At 40.1% G+C, this 25,427-nt stretch overlaps 1 protein-coding gene across 3 annotated transcripts in view; it reads left to right on the plus strand.

The window, feature by feature from the left end:
- DUSP16 (dual specificity phosphatase 16) overlaps nt 1-25,427 on the plus strand; it is a 63,255-nt gene that overhangs the window by 5,933 nt on the left and 31,895 nt on the right. The window contains exons 1-2 of one of the 3 annotated variants that reach the window (XM_086885893.1): nt 19,187-19,300; nt 22,505-22,582. The exons of 1 other annotated variant lie outside the window; for it this stretch is intronic. The gene's annotated coding sequence lies outside the window, so the exon portion shown is untranslated. Of the gene's footprint in view, nt 1-19,186; nt 19,301-22,504; nt 22,583-25,427 lie in introns of those variants that run through there. One more of the 3 variants, XM_086885892.1, reaches the window with a different exon arrangement.

Below are 25,427 nucleotides of genomic sequence, written 5' to 3' on the forward strand. Positions count from 1 at the left end.
TGTTTGCCGATTTTTAAGCAAGAAGAGAAACTACTGCAGTGGAGTATAGCAGTAATCTTAGTGCATTGGATTGACACAGTTTTTGTTTCTAATAACTTTCAAAATATGCAATAGACTGACTGAATCCAGATCAGCAGAAGGCAAGTGGTGTCACCACTTTAGGAGGGCTCCCTCCACCTTTCAGAAGACCTTGTGTTTAAGGTAGGTGTGCTCCAAACTGAGGATAGGCTATGAAAGACTCTCTTCCCATAGTCTGCATCTGAGGACCCCAAACCTTCTTCCCTTTTCTCCCAGTCTACTCCCGTATCATTTCAGTTTCCTGAAAGCTTTCCAGCTTTTACGCAGTGGGTATTAAGAGGCCTTAGTGAAGAAGGGTAATCTCCAGCAAGTGGTCTGTAAATTCATAGTCCTGTGTCTCAGGAAGACAGGGGCAGCTGAAGGTAGATGGGCACCAACCTTATGAGAGCTGGTAAACTTCATGTTCTCCTGACTAGTAGGAAACTTAAAATGAAGTCTAATAAAGCTAAGAGAGCTGCTTGTACTTGTATTATCTGCTGCTACCTTGTTTGTTTCTCAAAATCTCACTTTTTATTTTGGTTTTTCTTGCATGTAACTTTTCAGTTGAATAGGTGTGATTTTCCTGGTTGGTGAAGTCTCTTGTCCAGCCACTGAAAATCCCTGACTTCTCATGACTGACACAGTGTGGGCATGCTGTCAGCTTCTCAGTCTTCGGTTCTGCTTGTTAGATAATTCAGAATGTTAGAGATAGAATTCCACTCTTTTAAAACCTTAGATACAGATCCATGGGTGGTTACCATCCAGGTGACAAAGCCTACTTCCTCAGTGCAGCTCATTTTGCTGTTTGCTGGGATTTCCAGGTAGATCTATTTGAAGATGCCTGAAAAATTTGCCTATCCAGCCCAGACATGATTGTATGAGGAGTCCATTTGTTGCCTGTTTCCTGTCTAAATATTACTGAAATTTATCTCCTTAAAAAAAAAGCAACTAAAAAAACAGGGATGAAAAAGAACAGGAGTACAAGTTCAAATCTTTTTTGAACAAGATTTGTCAGGACAGCAAAAGAAAGTGATGAAACACTGATTAATCATTACTGTCATTGGACATTTTCCCAATATACTGTTTCCATTAAGAGACACGCATCTTTCCAGCCCCTCAAACTTACAGGATTTGAATATTTTTCTGCAACTGAAGCTTGCATGACTTGCCAGCTCTCCTGCAGGCATGACCTGTTGTGAAATGAGGAAATATGTAATGCATTTGTCTCTGCTGCCTCATGTATGGTTAAACCTATAGAAAGCTGTGGTGGAAGCACAGGCATGCTGCTCCTTTGACAGCCTTCTGCAAATACAAGCTATTAATGACCATTGCCTTTCATGGGCAAAACCAGTCCTGGCAATTGCTTTGTGCACTTTATTTCATGGTGTAACAAGCAAGCACATTAGCTATTTTTATTCAAACCCCCAGACATAAGCCAGGATGGCAAAGTTGCTATGAAATGTCTGCATAGCTAAGTGAAAATATAGCTGCTGCTTAACACTAAATTTTTTTCTTTTACTTACACAATATTGAGGGTTCAACCAATGATCATCTAATCTTTCTAACTGAGTCATGGTGAGGATTTTGAAGATTTAGCATTAAAATAGGCAGAACGTTCTTTTCAGTCACTGACTTTGTCTACTGTTTAAGTCTGCAGTAAGGAGGTAGTGCAGTAGGGGAGGTGGGTGGGAAGAAGGGACTGCTTCACGGTAAAGGTTCAGGTCTTGGCCTTTCAGAAGACTTTGGGACTAGCTCTTTTGAATGTGCTGCTTAGTGGCAGGCACAGAAAAAAGCTGAGTACAGTGACACTGTCAGCAAATGCCGGCTTAGAGAGATGAGTCGTTTAGGGAATTTTTAAAAGCTGCCAAGCCTTTTGATGGTGGTTTTCCCACTCTTTAAATTATATTTTCCTTTCCCCTGAAGAGGCTGTCTACTTTGACAGAAAAATGGCTTTGATGATTTCATCATAGAATGATGAAAATTAAAAAAAAGGTAAGATTGTGTTGATGATTTAAGTATTTCAGTATTTCAAAGATTAACTTGGGAGGAATGTTGGGCATATAAGTTTTTTTGTATGTACATGATCAGCATCTATGTATATATATATATATATATATATATACACATACATACACACCTCAGTATTGACATGTGATCTCCAGTTCAATTTTGGTTTAAGAAGAAACCAAACCTTTCGGTGTAAGGTAGATGTTAGAGATCCTAAGGAAAAAAGAGTCATTACCTAGTATGTTTTTTCCCTGACCTAGGACCTGCCTGATACTGGAGTAGATATCTAGTAGTAGCATTTTTATGTATCTTTGCTTAACTGAATTACTAAGTGCACTTATAAAAAGCTGCTTATTATATCCACCAAAGTAAGGCATTTCTCTTGAGTGCTTGTATTTGGCTCAGCTTGTGGTACTGCTTTTCTGTACAGTCATACTTTATGCTTACTTAGCTATTTATTCTTGTTTACCTGTTTGTCTTGGTTCTAGAGGACAGGTGTCTGCTACGGAGAGCAGGAGCCTCCCTTGGGACGAAAGAATGTAGATCCCATCCCTCTGAATTATTATAATTTTGAAATCAAGGGGCTCTCAGGCAGAGATCTGGGGATAGGAATAACAGTTCTTTACTAGCATAACCAGGCAAACAAACAAACAATAACTACAGCAATATCAAGAACACAGAACCAGGGACCCTGTGACAGCTTTCTCGGCTGAGATGGGAAGGGATGGAGGAGAGGCTTTGCTTCACAAACCCCTCGGGCAGCCAGTCCCGGTGCCCCTGCAGGGCTCTGAGGAACACTCAGCTGGAACAGCAGGGATGAGCTGAGATCCTGGGCTGGTGGCTGAGGTGGATCAACAGCTCCGCGGCGGTGCCTGGTACTGCCACACGTCCCGGCAGGACAGGGGGTGCGAGGCCACCAACAAGGAGGGGAGAAGGAGAAGAAGCAGCAGCTCCGTCTGGGTGATGGCGAATTCCCTTCTCTCCACCGCAGCAGCTCCGCGACCCAGCAAACGAATGTCTTTCCCCGAAGCCGAAGAAAGCCAGCCAAAAACTGTCCCCACACTCCTTTCCTCCCCCCTTCCCCCTCACCCCCCGGGCCCGGCCACTCTTTGTCCTTTATCAATCACCCACTAAAAATTCCACGGGCAGGCCAGAACGACAAAAACAACAAAAAAAGGACACCTAACCCTCAACACTGTTTTTATAATTTATGTAGCAAAATGAAAATATGTAAGCCTAAATTCCTCCTTGAAATATCTCTCCCTTTCAAATGTCAATTGTTATACATGAAAGCACAGCTGGAGTAGTCTATCCATTGGCAGAAAATAGTATTACTCTTTCTTTGAGATGAAGTGGAAGGGGTGTTAAGTAGATCAGTTGCTTTGGGACAAGATGTAGATAAAGAAATTGAACAACCAATTTGTAACCACATTCTTCAGCTTCTCCAACAGCAGCAAATTTGGCTTCCTTGAATTCTGCACGTTTTGTTCTAATTTATGTTTAAATGGTTAACTTGAAATGTAGTTTTGTTTTCTGGTGTCTGTAAACAGAGCTGTGATCCTTCTGCTTTTACTTAAAATGCAGTTAAATTGCACTACAGCGGAAAAATACTCAGGCTTATCACTTTCTCAAGCTGAAGTTTCAAACAGTTTATCCAGTTTCAAAAGCTGTGTGTTATGAAGGTCAAGTTTTGTCATAATGAAAATACTAGAAAAGGAGGATGTATGTAAGGAACAGAAGTGGAGAGAGAGAAAGGACAGGGCAAAATAGAAAGAAGAGATACTGATGAGATGTTGAGAAGATATACCTATGTGGGTTAAATAAAGGAAAAAGAAAAGAAGAAGGTAGACTCAACAGAGATTAAAAGTATTTTTATGAAGGAAGAAAAGTTCTCTACTAGTCGCACATGAAAATGACATTTCATTTAAATCACAGAAACTGTAGTTCTGATGTCTGTTCTGTCTGACAACAGAATAGGATCATTCCAATTTGGTTGCTCATGCTAGGCTTGTAGGAGTAGATAACAGAAGAGTTATTTTCTGTGTACATGAGGAGAAGTCTTTTTGATAGGCTGTCTAAATATAATGACAAGTTATAGGAAGTACAGGGAAAGGTGTAATTTCTAAAAGGTTCATAGTAGTAAGTACTATTTGTGCATCTAGAAAATATCTTCTGAAGATTGTTAAATAGTTTTTTTGATTTATAATTCATGTAACTGAAGATGCACCTTAAAAACTAGAAATGTTGGGTGAGATTATACAGTGGCTTTTGAGAAAATAACATTGTGTGGGTTTGTGTATTTGGTCTTTTTCACTAGGAATTTTTAAATATTTAAGAATGAGTTGATTTCAAAGCTTTTCATTATAGACCATATCTTGAAAAAAATTTTTAAGGTTCAGAAGCTAAGCTTCAAAAAACATGCTCCTGAGTCCACATGTCTTTCAGTGCAACTGAGAGGATGGAAAGAAGTGTGGAAAATGATCTGTCTGAATACTTCTATTGTGAGTTGCTGTTTTTCTTCGTGCTGTTAGTAATTTATTGTTGGCTTTTTTAAGATCTGGTAGGTACGGAGTTATTCTAGACAGAAGAGAAACTTATATTAAAGAAAAAAGTTGGTGAATTTTGTGTTTACTTCTAGAATATGTTGAGTACTGGAGGCTGATATCCTCTAAATACATTGTAGGTACAAATGTGCCAGCTACCCCAGGCCCTTGCTGTTTGTCTTCTAACATTTTGGGGTTATGTTAAATGCTGCTGTTGGTGGGAGTGCTTTGTAAGTACAAGTAGTCAGTGCCCCAAGGAGCCTTAACCTAAATACACAAAGCAGAAGAACAGCAGCTAAAGACTATTGACAAAGTGTCTTTTTCCAGCTGTGCATGTAGAAAAGGTTACCATGTCTGGCAGCTTGACCCAGTCCCTTTGCCTGTAGCTGCTGCCCTAAGCCTGCAGCTTAAGGTAGTTTGTGTGACTGTTCATACTTCACTTGAGGCCAGATTGGGGAATAAACTCTCAAGTAGCCTGTTTTCTTTGTGTTTGGTTTGAAGCAGACCAGAAAGCCATCATACTGTTTGCTCCATAGACTCCAGGAAGTTGTTTGCTCCATGCCAGACCTTAAATTACCTGCCTTCTTAAAATCTTAGAAGGAAAATACTTCCTTTCTTCTGTGTTCTGCTGAACTGGCTATTACCCTTGTTGTCCAAAAGAAGTGGGTTCAGTCACAGTAAAAGTGGAATTGGAGGACATTAGCATGGATCTGCTGAAAGTAGTGGAGCTCTCTCTCTCTCTCACGTGAGGATGACAGAGTGCATTTCTGTGGCAGGTAACACCAAAGCCTTGCAGGTACTGAGATTCTTTCTTGTTGTCCCAACCACTGTCTTTTCAAACTCACTCTTTTAATGGCTGTCAGGATCCCACAGTGAGCCAGAGCTGGGAGCTAGAAATGCCTGGAGATTGTTTGGTTGTGGTTTACTGCTGGATTTGTTTATTCTACTTGGTTGTACAGTCGGTTTGTGACTGATGTTGCTCTTCGAGTCAACTTGCTGGATTAACATGTGGGCTGGCATGAGGGACTTGGGTGCTCACTGGTGACCCTGACTTCACTTGTTTTAAGCTGCCATGGAATGTACCCCCTCAAGCTTGTCTTCTGCAGAGGCAGCAAGGAGTATATTCATGACATGGATTTATCCACTGGAAACCAAGGCTGAAGCCGTTGATTCAGGTTATTAAGCTGGTTGGTTTTTGTTTGCCACTGTGCATTCAAGTTGGCTTGGCTTGGCTTCCCAGGGCTCTAGGAGCTTTGTGCTCCATTGGAAACTCGTCTGCCACTTGACAAGTTTAGAGCTTGGGTTCTGTCAGGATGCTTTTGCTCTAAAGCAGAGCCAGGACACAGACGTATATGTACATGTGTTTTCTTATATACACCCACATACAAACCATGTGCATGAACATGCACATGTGTATATATACCTATATACTGTCTGCAGAGCAGCTTCTATCTTAAAAAGCTTTCACTCAATGTGACTTTATATTTGGTTATTTTGATGGCTTATATTATAAGAAAAGCAATTAATTAGCTAGCAGAACAAAATAGCCTTGCAGATGATAAGGCTTCTTAGGCTCTTTCTAGGAATAATGAATTGTGAAAATCTGGTCTTCATGTAGTAGGTAGTTTTAGTTGTCATAGTTATCTGAAGAAGGCAGGTAAATTTTGTACATTTGATAGGTTATGGTGTATCTGATCAGAAATCACAAGCGTATTCATTACTTGGTCTTTCAAAGGAAAGTGAAATAAAAACCGTTTCCTACTGGAAACTTGAAAGCATTTCTATTATATCATACTTATTTGGTAAAATGAAAAAATCTCTTCTGCTTTGAGAATGGATAGCTAGTAATGTCTATTCATTTTTTACCCTGTTTTTTTCCTTCTCATATTAACTTAAATGGTGCCAGTATGTTCAGAGTTGTTATTTTTCTCACTTGTTAATAGCTTCTGTCATCTCTGCCCATTGCTCTGGGGGAAGTGTTGATTAAACCTACAACTCCATTTAACATTCCCATTCCTTTTCAAGTGATAGTGTCTGATTTCTTTTTAATCATATTGCTGTATTTTTATATAGTTTTAATCTCAACTGTTTAGGGGTTTTGAGTGTTCCTTACCTTTACTCTAAGTAATAGCATGGTGATACCAGGACCATGTTCTTGGAGTCTTACGTGGAGTAAAAGGGTTCTGCAGGTTCAGCTGGAGCTCTGCAGAGCTCCTGGTGCTGTATGGCACTGCTGTAATGGGATGGCATCCATACTGGGAGAGATGGTGTTGCAGAAGATCTTGTGCAGATGGGAATCAAGAACATCCTACTGGTGAACCTGCCATCCCTACAACACGTTGGGGCTCGTCAAGTTACTGGTGACATTTTGTCAGCTGAAGGCTTTTGTCATTCAGGGAAGACGCTTTTTTTTTTTTTTTTTCCCCCTCTGCCAGACCACTCATTCTGCTGACTTGTGGCAAATTTGCATGTGGGTTTGTGCAAACAAGTCAACTGAAGTAGCTTGTCTGTCATGTCAGCACAGCTCTGCTCTTCAGCCAGGTGCAAATCTAAAGTGGTTAATTCCCAATGGCTTCATCCATTGTTGTTACTGTCAACAGACACATCAATTTGGGGGTTTTTTTCCCCTCTACTACTCCTCTGAGGGTTTTTTCCCACCTCCTCAGGTAGGAATGGGTACATATGGTTGTAAATAATACGTTTATCTTAAAATTTATTTTTTTTAAATTTTGCTATAGACTTCAAAGTGAGCTTTCTAAAAAGTCTACCTAAAATCCCTCCAAGTAATGAAGTTGACCTGCATGCTCAAAGACACATGAGCAAATTTAATAGTGGTTTTGAGAGAGAAGGGTGGTTCTGTGTCCTCCCTCATTTCTGGCCATATGCTCCTTTATGCCTGTCATAAGGTGTGGCTACTTTTAAATAATTTGTTCTGATACTGAAGTTCAGCAATCTTTCTGTCTGTCTTTTTCTTCTTTTCTGTCATGTATAGCACTTTCTACAAACACTTCGTACCTATGCTGGAATAGCTTGCTTTGGTGACCATTACATATTTCTGTTTTATGCTCAACCCTTAAATACTTAATCCCCTCAAAAATGTTGAGAACATGGTAGCTTACTCTTAGTTAATCAGTTTTTTCCCCTGTTCTTCTGCTGTGTCAGTCCTGACTTAATCCATCTTGAACTTACCTTTTGCCAGCACCCTGTGCAGGAGGGGCCCTTGGAAAGAAATGTATTTTTAATTTCTTAGTTATTATTATTCAGTTACTAATACCAAATTTAATTGCACACTTCAATTTTTGTGCATCAGTTCTTGGGATTTTTCTTATATCTGATATTTTTTGTTCTTCTTAAAGTTTGTTTTCTTTGTTTTAACTTTTTTTCTATCTGCTGTCACTTATTCTGGTTTCTGTTTCTTTACCAAGGCTTTGATTCACATTTTTCTGGGATATGCTCATTTGGCCTGTGTAACCTCACGAAAATGTTACCACTGGAACATAATGACTCTTTTCTTTCATGGCTTCCTGTTACCTTTCCTTGTGAAGTGGTATGTATACCTTCCAGACTCAGCTGGGAGCTAAACACACAACTTTTCATTTCCTCTCCCTTCTTGAATTGAGGATCTTTTGAACTGACCAGCAGTGTCTTAACCACCATTTCTGAAGCACAGCAGCATGGCAAGGGTTTTGGTAGGAGCTTTTCCAGGAGTGTGATAAACTGATTGTGTTATGGGCACTGTCATTCAGGAGTGGGCTGATGCAAACAGTGACCTGCCTTTCCAACATATTTTAAGATCCTTCTACTGAGGAGCAGAGGAAAAGCTTATTTTCCTATTGCCAGGTAAAGAACAAACACAGAACAAAAAATGTCCCTTGGCATGACCTGCAGTGGTTCAATGGCTAAATTGAAATGTAGGTTCTCCATCAAATTAAATTCCTCTTGTGCTTGGCATGGTATTCCCCTTATTTCCTTCTCTAAACAGAATTGGCTGGACTCTTCCCCCTTTTCCACAGTAACTGTGTGATTCCTTGTTTAGTTTGTGGGAATTGCAAGAGCTCTGCTGTTTTTCTGAATTAAAGATGCCAGATTCGTAGTGATTTCTTCCTCCTTCCTGTTGTTCCTTCCCTCATGGACTCTCCTGGGAGTTGGTTTGTTCTTATTTTCCCCTAGGAGAAGACTTTCCCTTACAAGTTTTCATGGTAACTTACGGTTCGTTGTGTACAGAGGGTTTCAGTTGACTTCAGTGCCATTTTACCAATGGAACTAAGGAAAGTTGGGCTACTGAGAGTACACTCTCTGCTTCTGTGTCAGCTGTGTTCATTTCATTTGGGGAGCTTGATTCAATTCCTTCTGGATAGGTTTCCATTTTGAGACACCCTCTGTCCGGAGTGACATGGCATCTCTGCAGCCACAAAATTGTTATGAAAAGCTGAACACAGAGACCTTGCTATCAAAATACTTGTTTCTTCATCTTGTTTTGATCACTGTTGTGACATGGAATGATTAAGAAGTTTCACTCCAAAAGTAGAGAAAAGGTATTGGAGCTTGCATCTTTTTTTTTTTTTTCTGCAAAATAGTGCTGTTTTGAGACCAAATTATTCAAAAACAAGTTGTAATGAAAATATCCTAGAATCCTCAGCTTTAGCTTGGTTCTACCTTATATTTGGTAAAACTCTGAAGTGGTAAATAACTTGGTTATGTTCTTTGTTGAGTACTAATCTTGTTTGTCAGCACAAATAGTCTTGGTACTGGTCCCAATGTCCTTGTAGACAGTTCAGCACATAGTGGTTTGGAGGGAGTGTGACACAGGTCTCATGTTGCTTAAGAAGAAAATAAAGATGCATCTGGTCAAAGAATAGATCTGAAAAATTACATTTGCTGCAGTGTGTGGCTGTAAGCAGCATAGTGAAGGCAAACAGAAACACTAATGTGCTACTGGAGAAGAGACCATGAGTCTAGGTGGGCATTTTCATCCTTCTGTGTGGTTTGAAGTATCTTAGGATGAAGTAGAAAAAGGAGAAGAACTCTAACTTAAATGTAGAAGTGTGATAAGAAATCAATCACATAAGATGGTGTAAGAGAAGAAAATTGAAAAAGGGAAGCCTGTTGGCTGTAGCAGGTAGCTGAATTCTTTCAGGAGGGTACTGGAATTTTTTTAAGCATGCACTGACTTGATTTGAAGGTGAAACCATTACCTAGTGCTGCATTTTTCTAGACTGGCTGTCAGTTAATCATGTTTTCTTTCTGCCACTGCTTTTATTGCAATGTGTGGTAGTTAAAATCCAGGAGAAAGTGTAATGACAAGTTGCCTGTCTTTTCATTTACTTCTGTTAAAAACGTTGTTGATGATGCCAACAGTTGACATGCACAAGATGACATTTTCTAAGTAAGTCTTTAACAAATGAACCCACATTTTTTTCTGTAACTTCTGGTGTAAATACCTGTCTTCCTGCTTCTTCTCTTGTGACTGTATTACAGCCAGTACTGGTTTTCTTAATGTGTGATTAGGTTTGCTGTAGAGATTTTAACAGAACTGAATTTTGAGATACCAGTCTAAGATGAGATGAGCTATCAAGGTGATTGGTTTACACCTGATGGATCCTGACCATCCCTAAAACATTTCATGTTAACTTGCTCTCTATCAGGACAAATCCCTTGACCACTGTTGTTGCTGTGTTATCTTGGGAACTTAGTGCACATGGTGTGTATTGAATGGAGATTTATTTTCAGGATGTTGGTTTTCTTAGAAATCTCAAAGCTACAACAAATGGCCAAGTCTTCTGATCGAAATTTCAGATCTCACTGTGTCTTTTCAGACATATTTTACCAATATGTAATACTGGGTGTTCACTGAACTGGTCGTATATGGTGCCACAGATTTATTTCTCTCTTAGTGAGGATGTCATCCTCAAACAGTTTAGCTATATTTATAGTTTTATAGCATATAAAAGATCTCCTCTGGATTAAAAAAACTAAAATCAAATCACAGTTGATCATGATGACAATGTAAATAGGGTAACAAAATTACCAGCCCTTCCAGGAGGCTTAATGTCTTGTTCTCTATGGTTTAGTTGAAACCTGTGAATCATGAAAGGTGGCCCAGCATTGCTCTTCTTCATAATTATTTAACTTTAAGATTTTCTTAGTTATTGTGAGATAATCAGAAGATGCCTATCTCAGCAAACCTGATGGCACTGTTACCTCCAGGCTGCTCTCTCTGTGAAGTTCCAAATGTTTCTGCCATGGTGGATGCATCACCATTCCTGCTTGGGGCATCAGTCGTCTAGAGTTGGATTTTGCAATTTTGTCTGTGTCTGAAACTGCTGGTAGTCTAATTACTGGGTTCAGACAGTGAACTTGCTCCTTAGAAAAGCTTTCTCAGGGATAGACCTGAATGCATTTGAATGTCTGAAAAATGCAGGGGTTGGGTGGAGTACCATGGGAATTGCTTTTAGCCTTGCTGGATGTATATATATCATGTGAAAGGCCTCAGGAGGATTTGACCATGCCTTAAAAATACAAAAAAAAGGCACCCATATTTAAATTCTTAGTCTGCCCTTCTGTGATTATTTATCCCTAAAAAGAAGCATGAATTCTAAGTCAGTAAATATGCCATTTGATGTCAGTTGTTACCTAGTCTGTTCATTGCCCTGTCTGGGAGCCACTGTTTAAATCATAGGTGTTACATGCAGCAGTAGGTGCCATTTGTAGTGGAGCAGCCATTTTACTGTACATCTCTGTTGAGTTGGGACAGGGTGAATGTTTTTTCAGATGTTGTTCTTGGAGCTGGTGAACATTGTTTATTCCTTTTGGAAGAAAGAGCTTAAATGCTTTTAAGTAGCTCATGCAGAGAAAGATCATGCTTTTTCTGTAGTTACAAGCTCAGGTGCTGGTAGCAAAGGTATTTTCATTGGGCAGGCAGAAAGAGAAGCTGATGTTCCTGGGTAGGTCTGTACTACTTAAATTGCTATTTGAAGTAGGGCAGTTTCCCTGGGGAGTCCTTTTCTTGTTTGTGAGTGGCTAAAGGTACAGTAAATGACAGTTTCTTCCCTGCTGCTTTCTTCAGACCAATCTACCTGAAGCAGAATTGCTCTGGCTCTAAAGTTGTCAATAAGCTTCCTAGCAATATTTTTATTAATTGGAATAGTTTGTACAGTTTGACAAGATTAGCAAAGCATGGAGAACACTTGCTACTGTTAGTTTTTTCTTTTAATGACAAAGTTCTTTGGATTTGGCACAGTCTGTCTGCTGCAAACTTCTGAAGTACAGTGAGGGCTTGGCAAGCAGTACCGGAGTACTGGCAGGAGGATGTTTGGGCCAAGGACTTGTTGCCAAGCTCTTACCTTTTTGCATAAGATTTTCTTTAACGGGAATGCAAAGGAGATGGCATTGTGGTTAAATAATTACTCCTTGATTGAGTGAACAGCCCCGAGGAAGGTACTCATGTAATGAGCGTCCCTATTGTGCTGTGTAAGAACAAGGATGCTCTGCTGAGAATCTGAGCAATCATCACGCTGGGGCTGGCTCATACCTGACTCTACAGACCTGTGATGAAAGGCACTATTGACTTGAATTTTATCTCAAACACATCAAAAATCCATGGCAGTCCAGCATATGGGACAATACTGTACTTCAGACTGTGCAGCAGGACTTTGGACCTTCATGCCCAGGCACCATCCATTTGTAAAAGTGGAGTGGGAATTCTGTGTGGCCAAGTTCCCTTTTCCCATCCAAGCAGTGTATACTTTGTTTAAAGCCAAAGGTATATCACATGGGCAACAACTGTACATTTTATAGATTAGTATCTGGTGGTTGGGCTCATCTTCTTGGAGCGCTAGGGTATTTTTCCTCTCCTTTAGTTATTTCAGCATACTTCTCACTCAATTCCATACATAGCCCCTGCTGTCTGCAGCAATCTGTTTGTGCTAGTGGCAAGCTTGTTTTCCATTCCTTACATGCTTTGTGGATCTGAGCAGGAGTAATAACACAAGCTTAGAGATCTCTGCTTTGTCCAGTGTTTGGTACTGTAATGGCAGCAACTGCTGAACAAGTCAGTCTGGATGTGGCACTCTGGGACAGTGCAGCTGGATGTGCTCATCCTAGTCCATCTGTCCTACACTGTGGATTGCCATGGAGGATAGGTTTAGCTTGGGTTCAGAAAGCTCTGTAGCTGTGCTGTGAGGTGAGCTTGCACAAATGAACCCTCATTTTTATCAAGGCTGGCTTGAGCACCACAACGGTGGTTTGGCTCAGAGGTAGCTCATGAGTCTTAGATTTAAGCATCTCCTCTGCATGCTGTCCCTGCACTGAGGCACGCATGGAATATCAGAATAATTTAGCTGCCAAAACCATTTTAAAAAACCCCTAAAACCTGCAGGCGCTTGCTCTTTCACTAAAATTCACGGATATGGCCTTAAGCATACCTTTGATGCCAGGTGGTCTCCCTGCCAAACCTAAAGCTGATTCTCAGTAAGGTCTTACATGGTTATGCTTTCAATAGAGTGCCAGAAAAACCTTGGCAAGACTGTGCTTTAAGCTAATGGTGAGAACAAGTTTAGGAAGAATGTTTTAGTCCTGGACAGGCATTGTAGCCACAGGTAGCCTAGACACCTTTTCTTCTAGATGTAAGTCAGAGGTTTTATTTATTTTGTCTCTTCCAGGGCAGTCTAATCTACATTAAAACATAGATGTCCTAAAGAATTATTTGTATTTGTGCTTGATTTTTCCCCATCTCCCAGGTTGTGGATTACTTGCCTTTGGAAGCACATGCCCCAGGCATTCCTGCTCTGACTAGAGCCCTGTGGTGCGGCTGCAGAGGAAGAAGCCTGAAGAGGGTGGGAGGAGCACTTCACCTTCCCCCCTTTCCGGGTGACCTTCACTTTTGTGCGTGCACTCAGATCTCTTCCTGCACATTTTGACCCGTGCTAGAATCCTATCAGAGAGGGCAGTTGCAGTCAGGGATGAAGTCTTTGCTGGTAAAGATTTCTCGCCTTAGTCTGCACATCTAAAATGCTTTTGGTGTTAATTTGTAGAAATTGTCTCCTTTTATTCTGTGGTTCAAAGCACCAGGGTTAATCTTTTCATGCCACTTGGTGTTCCTGGGGAGAACCTAACTGCACACACTATTCCCGGGGGCAAGCCAGTTCCAGCTAACATTTCTTTGCAATTCAAATAAAGTTTAAAAAATGAGCAAAATGACCCTAGGTAACAAACACATCAACTACATCTATCTCTGTCATGACTTTGTAAATGTAAATGTGCATAATCTCACCTGCTATCTTTGTCAAATGTGCTTAATCTCACCTGCTGTCTTTGTCACTGCTACCTAAGTCAGCCTGGAACTTCAGGAAAAGAAAATTGATTTTACTTTAAAAGACCTAAGTTACTGTCCCCTCATTGTATTGCAAGATGAAACTTCTAGAATTTTGATTGATGCACTATGTTTTAAGTTGTATCTGGAGATGGTCAAAGTTTTTCAGTAACCTGGAAAATAGTTTAAAGGGAAGTAATTTTCCTATGGTATTTTTGTCAGGGCGTTTGTTTGGTTGGATATTTATTTGTTTCATTTTTCAGAAATATAAACTTTTTTAAACAGGCTGCAAGAAGAGTTTGTAAAGAGAAATTTTTTTTCAGTTTCAACTGAGTTATTTGGAGAAGACAGGCAAGGTTTCAGGAGCACAAATTTCACTTAAATCTTGAAAAAAACCACTAGTGAATATAAAGCTAGGTCAAGTGTCAGTTAATAGCAATAAACAACTTTACAATTCATGGAAAAGTTTGTTTATGGGAAAAATCTATCAAAAAACTAGTAACTTCGTGATGACTCCAGGATTTTCTTGTCTTGGTATTAACTCCAAGAATTTGGGTGGGGGCAGTGTTCTTTCTTTGAGGCTATCTTTTAGGTTTCTTTCTGTCTTTTATCACATATTTCCAGTGGTGTGACTTCAGCCAAACACTTTCCATAAGGAATATGATTCACTGCAGAATTTATTACATGCTTCGGGATGTGCTTTGGACTTCTTTTCCTGTTGGGGAAGAGGGACAGGCTGGATGTGGAGATGTTTGGAAGCCTTTGCTGTTGTTTCTGTGTCACGGTTTGATTCTGCTTCATGTCAGTGTATGTGAGGAAGGGGTCATGCATTCTGGAGTTCATGCCCTCCCTCTCCCTATTGCTTCATATTAACCACTCTCATAAAAGATATCACCTCTCCCTGCAAGACTTGCCTTTCCTGTATCCTTAGGCACTTGCAGATGCAGCAGGAACATCAGAGATCAGTTGGATATGCAGTTTTTGTGGACCACATCTGTTTGTTTTCTTTCATAAAGTACCTGGGATTTACTGTGATGCTGAAAATGACTGTGAGGTGATGTACCTTTCCCTGAGACAGAGTGGGATGCTTTTCTAAGCATGTTAAAGGTTCATGCAATAGCATTGTTCCATGAATATGTAATACAGGTTTGAACATACTGACATGATACTTTAAAATACACAAAAGAAAACCAAATAAAAATGTCTGTAAAAGTTGTGAAACGCAGCCTCATGAATGAGAGAGAGCCTGGGCTAGCATTTTATCTCTCATAGCCCCAAGAGAAATGGTTTAGCAGAATAAAAATAGCTACTTTCTTTTCTCTTCCCCTTCTGCTCCAGCTTAGTGTTTATAGGCGAAGTCTCTGCAGGGAAGAGACTGTGTACATCTTCACTGTAGTCAATGTTTAGTATACCTATTTAGTGACATGCACAAACTTGAGTCAAATGGTGAGAATTTGGATTGCTAAGAACAAACTTGCAGATGGCCGTTTTTAAACAGTCACCTGGTTTGTGGGGTTTTTTTACCCACCATTTTATTTCTAGAGGGCTTTCCTCTACTCTCACCTAAGAATTTTTTTGCCCTCATCTTAGAATATTTGCACAAAAAAGTGATTGTGCCTGTCTGGGAGAATGTTCCCTGTCCAACCTGGTCTTGGACACTTCCAGGAATGGGGCAGCCACAGCTTCTCTGGGCAACCTATGCTAGGGCCTCATCACCTTCACAGGGAAAAAAATTCTGTTTCTTCTTAACATCTAATCAACCTATTCTCTTTCAGTTTGAAGCCATTCTCTCTTGTCCTGTCACTGCATGCTCTTGTAAAAAGCCCTTCCCTGACTTTCTTGTAGGCCACCTTTAATTATTGAAATTATTGGGCTGAACTAGTTGAAAACACCTGTTTCCCACACCTTTTAGCGAGTGGTCGTCTTCTGGATGTTGTGAGGAAGGTGAGGCCTAACGGGAACCTGAATACAGACACATATTCTTAAACTTCCAGTTAGTAAAGTTAGAGAAAACAACAAAAAAATAGAAGAGAAAGAAAAAAAACAAAACCCAAACTGTGCAGTATTTGACGGGAAGCCAGTGTAATTGCCTTGAAATTGGAGTGGCATGCCTGAGTCAGTGAAGTATGAGCTAAGAACCTGGCAGAAGCCTTTTGCACAAAGGAAGGTTGAGAGAGCCTCTCAGGAAGCCTGTGTGCTGCTAAATGTGGCATGTTTGAACATGAGACTGACATCATTGTGAGTTCATAGTAGTGAAAGAACAAAGTATCAGCCACAAATTAGACTGACCTAATTTTTAAGTCACTTATAAAAACTTAATAGCACAGTATCTTGCTTGTGCAAGCTGTTTATTTCTATCCTAACCTCTGACTACTTCATTTAAAATACAAGTTAACCCTCTAAACTGTTAAAGGAGTTGTTCAGGAAGGGGGAGGGTGGGGGGGGGGGGTGGTTTGAGGGTTGCTGCAGACTTCCTTCCTTGGCTCTTTTTCTACTCTGACCTCAGTTTTCACATAAAGGAAGTGATTAAGGACCACCCATCATATACCTTCATCCTTTAGGATCAGTTTCTGGAGGTAAAAACCTCAGGACTGCTATTAAATCCCAACTCATTCTTATTTGCTGGTCACATGCAGACTGGAAGTCTGTCTGAAAATTGCCAGAACATGTGCCAATGGTATCAGCAGGAATGTATGTAGAATGAGTAAGTCATTATAAAACTGATCAGTATTATTTATTGATGTATCCATGATTGTTGACAAGGAGCTGGTGCTCCTTCCGTTGCTGAATACTTAAGAAATACAAGCATCTTGCAGTTTGCAGATGATAAACTTCTTTCCAAGTATTTTAGTTGGCTCTGCATGCCCTGAAGTTGATCCTTTCTGTTGATGTATTACTTCAGCTATTGCAGAAATATATTAAGCTCTCCGAGCTTGGGATTACTTCAACAACAGTCAGTGTCTTTCCAGTTGCCTTTTAAAGAACTGTGTAAAGCAAGACACCTCTACAGATTCTGAAGAAATGCAGCATCTTGTTTATAGATTAGTACACAGCTGTGCATGCATTTAAGCACACATCAAATGGGATAATATGGGTGTATTTTAGGGGAGCGTGTTCTGTTTCTCTTTGTTATTAAAACTTCTGTTATAAACCAAGAGAGGTTGCTATAATATATTTATTGTTGACCCTGGTCCTTGAGTAAGATCCCTATGAGATAATAATAACATTATTTACTCCCATAGTTTGGAATTGTGCATTTTTTCCCTTCAAAATTAAAAAAAACCCTGGTCCCTTTTGGTTCTTGCCCACTACATAAAATGGTAGTCGCATTTTAGCAATTGCTCATAAGAGGGATTGCTGTATTTTGTGGTTAGGTCACTTTTCATCCTCTAAATCAGGCAGGAGCACCTGAAGGAAACCTACAAGAGATGATACAAGGGCGTGGAGTGATAGGACAAAGGGGAATGGCTTCAAGTTCACAGGGCAGGGTGTGTTTAGGTATTAGGAAGAAGTTCTTTCCTGTGAGAGCGGGGAGACCCCAGCACAGGTTGCCTAAAGAAGTGTGGCTGCCCCATCCCTAGAAGTGTCCAAGGCCAGGTTAGACAGAGCTTGGAGCAACCTTGGATAGTGGAAAGTGTCCCTGCCCATGGCAGGAGGGTTGAAGTGAAATGTCTTTAAGGTCCCTTCCAACCCAAACCATTCTGTGACTCTGTGATTCTACTTCAGTGGTAATGTTTGTAGTAATGCAATAGGCACAGCTGGGGAACACAAGTCATCCTCTGCCCTCCTTCTCCCAGTGTACAAATATATGTGGCTTCTCTTTTCAGCCATGTGGTTACCATGTTAGAAATGTGGCTTTGGCACCGCTGCATGTCTGGTATAATATGGTTCAAATTTCAAAGAATCATCTGGGAGCCTTTGGGAAAGACACACCAGAGCATGTGGCTGGGATCATAGCTCAGTGAGGTACCATGACTCTTGCTTCTGTTCCCAACTGAGGACCTGTTGGTACCATCTTGTCAATTAAATTAATATTTGAAAGCAATTTTAATAAGTATGCCATCATAATTACCTTTGTGTCTACAAATTAGGTATGCAAACATATTCTGTTCTCATACAGAAAACAGTGTGAGCTGTCAGTAGTCTTACACCATGGTGAGAGATTTGAGTCACAGTCATCTGGATCTAGGGGTTTGTTAATTTGTTTTCTGTGCCTCATCTGCGATTCAACCGTCACTCCATATCACAGTCTGAACCACTCACTACTCTGAACAGCTCAGAATGGGAGGTCTCTTAGGAGGATTACTGCAACTGTTGAATTTCTGAGTACATATAACAAATTGATTTGTTTCTGCCCGTTAATTGAGAGCCATTGCTGTACAGCATACTTCTCAAAGTTTCCTTTTCTGTTCCCACTTCAAGATAGTTGGGCCGTACCAAGTTTGTAGACTTGCTGTTTTCTGCCATCTATTCTGCTTCCTTGCCATGTAAATGTCATTTAAGGAGAAACCCAGTTAAGTTTAACTGGTAGGACTGAGCTTACATATGTATAATGTCAATGTTTTATTTGGCCCAGTCTCCCTTCTGAAGATGCTTCTGCATGCTTTTATTACTATGTAGCATACACTGGTGGCAGTGTTAATTTTGTTTAGAGCATGCAGAGGGCTTTTAAAATGAGTTTGACAACAGACTTAATGAACACTTCTATTTGGTATTTTTTTAAGCTTCTAGATATTTCCATGTACAGCTGACAGGACATGCATGCAGTGCAGTAGAGCACTGTATTTTCAAACGCAAGCAGGAAGAAACAAAGTATTAATGTTGACAGTTTAAAAAAAAAGAAGAAAATTCCTTCCAAACTTTCTCATGCCCTGATGTGAAGGGGTTGAATGTGCATATTGCCTTCCGGGAGAACTGGTGTCATTTCCTCAAATGGGTAAAAGACCAGAACATTTTAACCCGCGTTGTACCACACCATGCAAGCAGTTTACAAGTCTCTGTTATTAAAGGAGATTGACTCATTTTAGTAATTCAGTTTAATTTAAGAGAAGAGTTAATAAAAAGTCTGCTGCAAGAAATTCATACCTGCCTTGCCCAGAAGCTATTCTGATTAATTTCCTTAATAATACCATCATTATCCTCTGTCTTTAATCTATCCTAGTCCTTGTTTGATGATTTCAGATCCACCTTCTGTTTATATCATAAAGTGACCACAAAGCAGATCAGAGTTGCCCTTTTTTTAGTCTAGTTTTTGGCTCCTTATTTGCAGGGCCATATTATTTGGACGTCTTCCCCTCCAAGGCTCACATTAGGCAGAATGCCTTATGTTTAAAAATTTACCACTATCTGAAGATTCTGAGGTCCCATCTTACCCTCTTCCATGGTAAGCCTTTTAAAGAAGTAGCATGGACTATTAAAACAGCTGTGCTTGATGTTTATTTAGCACTACTCTTTAGAGAACTCCTCTTTTTAATCCCTTTCTCAGCAAAAATATGGCTATATAAAATACAGAAGTCACTGTTTGTGTTGGTCTGCTTGTGTTGAGCTGCAGAACAGGCAGTTCAGAACATGCAGCTTGTGTAGGAGATGGAAACTTTGGCATCATAAAGATACTGCTATAAAGCACCCATATCATACAAATAGCAAAGAGATGCTGGAATTGCAACAGTTTGAGGATTAATTGATTAGTTCAACACGTTTTTCATTGTGTTACCTTGTTTTCTTTGTGCCTTTGAAAGCTACTATACAGTTGCTGGTAGAGGGTGGCAGGTGTGGAGAACTGGTCACAATTGCATGATCACCATTCCTGGTGACCTTTGCCATTTGGTGTACAGGGCCAAAGTAGCACTGTTACGTTTTGTGGAGATAGGCAACTGTCCTTCAGTTTTATTTGGTTTGTGAATTCATGTGTTGTATGCTGTGGCTTTGGATTGGATCTCTTCAGATTTGGATTACAAAGATAAGTGAAATAATTTTCTAACTTAATGTAAACTTAATAAATTTTACACCAAATACTTCATACAAGATTAGATTTTTGGGAAAAAGAGGAAGGTAGTGAGGTCCTTAGAGGGATGCTGTCACATTTGACTCTTCCATCTCTCCCTAACTTCTCTCTTGCTCAATTCTTCTCACTCTCTGCCATGGGAGTAACACTCTGTGTGACCTCACTGGTTGGGTTTGTTTAACTGCAGTTTAAGGAAGGCCCTGAGCAAGAAACGAGGAAAAAAAGACTTCAATTTTTAGTTCTGGAAAATAGTAAAAGGCTTTTAAATAAGGCCTGAAGGACTTCTAATTTGCCAGAAGTATGAAGACAAGTTTATATCCTTTGTAATTCACCCTAATTGAAAGGATGTATATTTCTTTTTCTAAAGTCAGCAGAAAAATCTTCACCTCTTAATGATGAAAGTTTTTTTAAAACTTTCTCCTAAGCACAAATAGCTGAAGTTTCCACTTTAAACTTGGGTGGCTCATCCATATTCCACTTAATGGTAATATGGTATTCTCTCTCTCTCTTCCCTCCCTTACCACCAAGATTAAATAGGAGCGGGGGGGGATATAAAATGTTTCTGAAAATTACAGGAAATGTCTGTTCCTTAAACAGCTTTGCCAGGGAATTTCCAAATGTGCTTAATATTTATGGCTGAAGTTGCAGCAGCTCAGTCTTCTATCATGAGTGGATCCTGTTCTTAAAATGTGACACCTCCTTCCAGTAAACTGTGTTGAAATTAAGTGTATACTTTGTTTCTCATCTCCTCTTCAGCAGAATTAATCATGCCCTGTGGTGAAATGAGGGCTCTCAGGGGCTGCTTTAAACACTTGATTTAATGTATTTACTAAAGTGGGGAAAACAGAATATATTGTCCTGAGGTGAGAGCTGGTTTATTTTTAAGAACATCAGAGGAGTGTGGCTGGCAGAAGTAGTCATGACATGGCATGGATGGCACAGAGAGGCAGGTATGGTGATGTGAAGACTACCTGACAGCTTTCACAGGGACTTGAGGGAGCTGCACGTGAAGCACTGAGGAACAAAAGGGGAGACGCTTTTTTTCTCTGGACTTTGTTTCTTTGGGCTGTCACAGGGTGGTCTCAGATCATAGCGCCCTGTCTCTAGGCAGAGCCTAATCACTGCTGAGCATTAGTTTAGTGTTAATTTCTGGGATGAGATTAGAAAAGGGAATAGCAACAAATATGACAAGAAAGATGAGTTTTCTTCTTGTTCTCTGTTGCCTTCTGCCACTGGATTATGGGAAGGAGCAAGGGAGGTCTGTAGAGCTGCTTCCTGAGGCTCAGAAAGGAATGAGACTCTGGAGCAGGCAGAGGGGGGAAAAGGACCCAGCCTAATCTTCAACAGATCTTCTCATTGAGCTCTCTGCCCTGCTACTCTCTCGTACACATGCCTGAATACTAATGATGGGAAGAGAGAGGATCTCCAGCCTGGGTCCTTCCAGGGGAAAACACAGGGTCCCAGTCAAGAGATGAGCCTAGAGAGCAAAGCCTATTCTGGGTCGTAACCTCGGTATCTGTCTGAAGGGTTCTCACCCCATATTCTACCACTGCCATTTGCCTAAAGACAGAGAGGTGACTGATCCCTGTAGTTCTTTTCCTTGTGGGATGCTGTGGGTTTTCAGGCTGTTGACCATAACATGCCTGGCCCTTTGCTGGGGTGGCACTTCTCAGTTGTCATATAATTTACTCCATGCTTCAGAGCCACTCCTGGATCTCACAGCAGAGCACTGTTTGGCAATAATTTATTGTCATGGTTTGTATCACAGTGATTAAGGGGAGCTGTCATTTCTTGGCAGCCATGATTTGAATTTTGGGATTAGCTGCCCAGGGGACAGTTTGGAACTGACACTGATGTGTTTATTTTTGCTTCCTTGTGTAGAAGTTGTAATTTAATTTGCTCCTGTTGGAACAGCAGGTGCTTTGGGTGGAAGTCGTATGGGTATGACTGTATGTAATGATTGGTGACACTAGTGTTACCAGTTTCCAGTGCTGGCTTTTTTAGAGTGTGGGGAGATAGGCTTAATTACACGAATGTCCTGTTTCATTGGTCTCTGTCCGTGCAAGATACAATTGTATTCACACTTACTTGTAGCAATCTTTCACATTAATACTAGTACTAGATTAGTGCTGATGTGACTGTGAATTTGTTTAATTCCATACAAATGCATCACCTGTTAATGCTGAATTATACATTGGTTGTCTAGCAGTGAGCTAGGTCAAAGAGTTTGAAAGGCTCTCCCTGGTTGTTTTTTTTGTTTCTTGGGGATTTTTAAAGCATCTCTAACTTTTATTTTTTAAAATTTCAATTTAAAGATAGCAGAGACATTTATTCTTTTTTCTTTCAGAAAATCAGTGTAGTGTAACTCTCTGTTTTGGACCCATTCCATGTAAATGAATATCAGCCTTCATAAATAACTTCTCACCTAGGTTTTCCTGTGTTTGGGGGAGTTGTACAGCAAATGACTGCACTGAAAGTGTAAAATCCATTTCCTGGTTTGGCTTGGGGGGGTGTTTGTCTGGGTTTTTTTTGGTGCTTTTTAATCTTGTAATAAGGATTTTATTATTATTTTCCTGTGTTTAGGTAATTCCTTCTGCTGGCCTTTGTATGTGGACCACATTCAGTCCTGTTCAGCCCATATAAATTGTAACTTAAATGTAGGTGAGTAACAGCATTTGACATGAAATACTAATGCATTCATAAAAAATTCATACTCCAGTATTTTCAGTTGCTTTGACTTGGCGGTCATAGAGTAAGAATCATCTTTTAAAAATCCATTGACACTTTTCCTGGTTGTCTAGTGTCCCAAGCAATAGGAACCTAAAAATGTAATGTATTATAGTATATGCTTGGATTAAGTAATCTTTCATTCTGGTTGCCACAGACCTATATGCTGTAGACCTGCAGTGAAAAAGTATTTTGAAATGGAAAGAGCTTCTCGCTCGTATGGGTGGAGAAGGGAGTCCCCAGATTAAGTCTGAGTCTCTTTTGAATAGAGTGATGTAATATATCAGCAGCATGTTCTAATGCTTCCCGTGAGGCCATGTTCTGCCAGTCAGGTTTCCCTGTGGTCACACTTAATAAATGTTTATTGTTTCACTGGGAATTTTAAAGAGATTGGCTTCTTGGTAAAAGCAAGTGGCGATAATCTGGCTTATTGCTTAGAGATGGTGATGGTACACAGGTGATATTTGCAAGAACATTGCAGGTATTTGAGAGCTATGCTGGGCAGGTCAGGCAAATGTGGTGGTTTGGTGTGCTTTTTGGTTTTATTTTGAAATAATTTTATTTCAATATGAGTAACTGTATGACAGAAAATATCTGTTATCTAAATGAAAGGCCCATTCCTCTTGCTTAGCCCAGCTGTCTCAGAGTGACAATGAGCAGTAGGTGTAGAATTAGAGTGAGCTTAAAGATCTTAACTGGAAGTCTTTTATGCAGTATAATTGTGGGAGGCTGATTTCTTTTCTGACTCTCTCTGTGTCTGTTTTCAGATTGGTGAGCACAATGAAGTGGGGACACTTTTCTTTAGAACTAGTAATCAAAGTTGAGTAATTAGTCAAGCAGGATGAAGGACACAAAAGTACTGAACAGAAAATCCACCTTCATCTATTTTCTTTTCCAATGCATTACACTTGCATTTCTCATGGTTGTAGAGTGTGTAATCTAAAATGTGACTGGTGTTTCTACAAGGAAAAGAAAATTAATACTATGCATTTTTTACTGCATATATAGATCAAACAGACAGTGTTAAAAGTAGGAGAAGAGGGAGCACCCATAGATAAGCAAAGGAAAACAGGGTAGAATTTTTTTAACTGCTTCTTTTTTATTAACGTGGTACATGAGTGACATTAGAAGAAAAAAATAAAATCTATGTTTCTGTTTAAGTGACTTTCTGTGCTGCTGTCCTGTCTTGCACCAAAGTGGAATGTGCTCAGAGGGTGGTGGAAAGTATCTGTTCTTCAACCTCTCTGCCAGGAAGCATGAAGAAATGATGTGTTTATGAGATAGTGACACTTACTTGAATCATCCAAAAAGCCCAAGACACCCTCATTCCCCTGAGCTGAGGGAATGACATGAGCCCTTGTTAACAGAGCTCTTTGAATTTACAAGCATTTGCTATCTCACTCTAGTGTGTTCTGTGCAATGACAGGTAATACATACGCTTCTCTAAATTCAGATAATGATTTTTTCCCCAGACTTTGAACTTTATTACACAGTTGTTGATCTCTGGAATTTACTGGCTTGCTTACCGAATGTAAAAGAACAGCTATTCCTCACTGTCAATTAAAAATTTTATTTCCCTTGTGCTCCATAGACACTCTGTTTCTGGCTACTGAGTAACATCTTGAACAAGGGTTGGACCTGTCTCAGCTGTTACTTATTCTCTCATAGCACTGGGAAAAGGAACCATTCAGAACACAATTTATTTCCATCTTTTTGAGGGTGGTGAGGGAATGCTGTGCCTGTTGCAGGTGTTGGCAGAGGGGAGAAGGTACTCTCAGGAGTAGGAATTCACCCTGTGATCCCTGGATCTGGAGTTCCTCTCTAGTTCATGTAGACTTGTTTGTCCAGTATCAGGTGTGGCTGTGGTAATAGTGACTGGTGCTGATGGTATTGGCACCAGCTGTTGAACCACTGGCCACTCCCAGTAACACTGGAGCCAAATACCCCTTTTGAAACTGCCAGCAGTAGCTTCTGTCCTGCAGTTTGGGATGCTCTACATTTTATTTTTAATTTAGCTCTTCAATTTTTCTTTTACAATTGTGCCCACCCTAAGAACCATGAAAAAGACTCTAGGGGATGGTAATGTTTTTCTCATATGTACATGCGTTTGCCTGTAAAAAGTAGAAAAAGACATGGTTTTAAAAAAACAACTACTTCAGGTGTTTCAGCTGAGTTCATAAAGGCTGCACATCAGGACCTTGTTCAGGTGCTGGAAAGTGTTTTTGTTGGTGTTTTGCATGATGGGAGCACTGCTGCAGGCTCCTGACAAAGCAGGCATTAGTGACGTAGCCACACATTTATGACTGCAAGGTTCAAGGTTATCTTCTTATATGAGGCAGAAATCTTTCAGAGATTGTAGCAAGGCTTCGAGAAGCTCCTTGCTAGTTCCTTAACTGGGGTAGAATTAAAGTCTCTTGCTCTGAGAGTTTTTAAACTATATTCCTAACACATCTGCCTCTCATCCCAGGAAGTATTTTAAAGATGTGTAGATGTGGAGCTTAGGGACATAGCTTAGTGATGGACTTGGCACTGTTACTTTAACAGTTGGACTTGATGATCTTGGAGGTCTTTTCCAACCTAAATACTTCTGTGATTCTGTATGAGGCAAAACCTGAGAACTCAAACAATCATCCTGTTGTGATGGAAAAGAATTGCTTGGAGTCAAAGTGACAGCAGTAGAAATCAGGAGTGCATACAAAATGTGAGTTACTGTAACTGAAAAACCAAACACAACCACATAACCAAAAATGTGGCACTTGCTTGTTTCACTGCATCTGAG

This window comes from Cyanistes caeruleus, chromosome 4 (assembly GCF_971803275.1).
Source record: "Cyanistes caeruleus chromosome 4, bCyaCae1.hap1.1, whole genome shotgun sequence".
Lineage (NCBI taxonomy): Eukaryota > Metazoa > Chordata > Aves > Passeriformes > Paridae > Cyanistes > Cyanistes caeruleus.